Raw genomic sequence first — 2,373 nt, forward strand, 5'->3', positions numbered from 1 at the left:
TACGTAACAAGGCCACGTTACTAAAAATCGAACAATGCGATCGATCGGATGAATTTTTGAGTTACGAGGATGTTTACGGGACGTGGACTAGAATGTTACGCAGTTAGACGGTTACTGCTGGTCGACACGTAACTGTCGTAATTCAAAGTTTTAAACTAGTTCAATGAGGGGGAGAGAACCTCCGAATTATCAGTTTTCAATTATTGATACCCCCAAGTTACGGCCTAATTATCGTAGCGTAACCGTTTAACGAATGTTACTATTTTTGCTCTGATTTCTTTCGTTAGTAATAATAGATAATTCATTTAAATTCAAGTTTTGTAGAAAGACCCGGGTTCTGTACTTGAGTAAGAACCGAACCCACAAACGAGCAATATATTCACGTGTAAATATGCCTTAAAAGACGAGGGTTCGGCTCTTAATTCAGAATTTAACACTTACCTTAACATAGATACGTCACTTTAAGGTGTGTCCTCACAATTAGTTACGTCCACCCCTCTTTGAAACTTAATAACCCCTGTTTTCGTTGTCGAAAATTTCTGAAATTTTGCAGGGAAGTTTGTGTATTAGGGGGATAGATGCGGTTAAATTTTGGTGGTTAAAGGTCGAGGGGGTGGGGAAATAAAGGGGGTCGCGTGTATCCCCAGTAGGGTCGGACTTAATGACGATTTTACTCGTTTATCATCATTTACAATTTTATATAAAACTCATCCCTACCTTCGCAATTAAGGTTTTTGCAATTTATAATAGTTAAAAATAGAACAAAAGTTTTTAAAATAAAATATGATAACAGATGGCGCTACATGCACAGTTTAAATGTCGCCGGGAAAGTTTAGCAGCTGGTCGCTGGGTTTTTTTTTAAAACTGTTGTCGTGTAATAGCGCCAAATAAATTAAAATTAGCCAAAGTAGAAAAGAAACGTTCATTTATTTCCTCAAAAATCTGTTGATTGGGATTTAGTAAAGTCGTAGCATCCTCGTTCTTCCATCAATAAAAAAAAATCCAGCAATGAGTTGCCTAACTTTCCCGACCAAAAAATAAAAAATAAAAAATTGCGCGTGCAGCCATCTGTTACGAGATTTTGTTTAAATAAACTTAGGGAGGAGTTTTATAAAACTCGTGTAAATGCTAATAACCAGTAAAATCTTCATTAAGTCCGACCCTTCTCGCGATATAAGTAAACCCTCTATCTCTCCACCCCCTCGACCTTTAACCTCCAAAATTTAATAGCATCGAACCCCCTAATATGCAAACCTCTCCGCCACATTTCGGAAATTTTCGACAAATGACACGGGAGTTATTAAGCTTTCGAAACGGGTGAACAAAATCGCGCCCCTCCCACACTCTAACATCCATAACATTTCTCGATATTTCGAGGTACCCAGAATCCAAAAATGTATTATAAAAATCTCGAGGGGGTCATTTTAAATAAAAGCATCAGTCATAACATCCAGTTTGATTTAAATTCAAATAGCAATTATTAATACAATTTTACTTAAAACTTTGCACATCTGGCAACAGTGAAAATTAAGAGAGTGTGGCAACACGGCGAAGAAGTTTCAGATGTAGCGCCATCTTTGAGAGAAATACTAAATTACACGATTGCGCGATGGATAAATCATCATTTGTAACAGTCATTCTAGTCTCGAGATGAGGCCTGGGTAGGCTTGCCGGGTGAAAAATTATGACAAATTGTTCAGAAAAGGGCATTAAAAATGTCACTTCTGTAGACACATATATAAAGTTAAAATGGAGGATACTATAAGGGACCCCTAGACCTAGATCAACCCGGATTGATGACAATGACTTAATAGTAGCACCTACTGGATGTAAGATTCTGCATCCACATTTCGGCAGTTGACTTAAAATGTGGGTATTCCGATATGTAGGTACCGGAATGTCAGCTTTGAAATTTCGGTACGCACGTACCGGGTACAAATTTTCCATCTCCGGGTTACATCCGGCCTCAGAAGACCCGTGAAGACTCGGATCGGTGGTGTTGGAAACCCACAGCATCTTTGACAATCTGTTAACTAGATGCAAAGACAGAAAACTGGCATAGCTACATTAAAACCGGAGTAACCGAAGGGGACAGAACCAGATTATTTCCCGTGCACAGTGTGGTTTTCTGCATTCTGTAAATAAATTCACAAATACTTTATTACTAAGTTCATGCAGAACAATGCTCAGGAAATTTCAAGTTTTCAGCTTGTTTATGTTGAATTTCTTGTTGTAACTCCAGATATCGGAACTTGGAATGTTAGTTTCTCGCAATGGTTTTTCTTCCCGTCGCTTGAGGACAGTTGTAGAAGAGTCGTAACTATAAATTGTAAATTGAGAGAGGATCTACACAATGAGTTAAAGCAACTCTTT

The sequence above is a fragment of the Centruroides vittatus genome, unplaced genomic scaffold (assembly GCF_030686945.1).
Source record: "Centruroides vittatus isolate TY-2023 unplaced genomic scaffold, ASM3068694v2 contig_1078, whole genome shotgun sequence".
Taxonomy (NCBI): Eukaryota; Metazoa; Arthropoda; class Arachnida; order Scorpiones; family Buthidae; genus Centruroides; species Centruroides vittatus.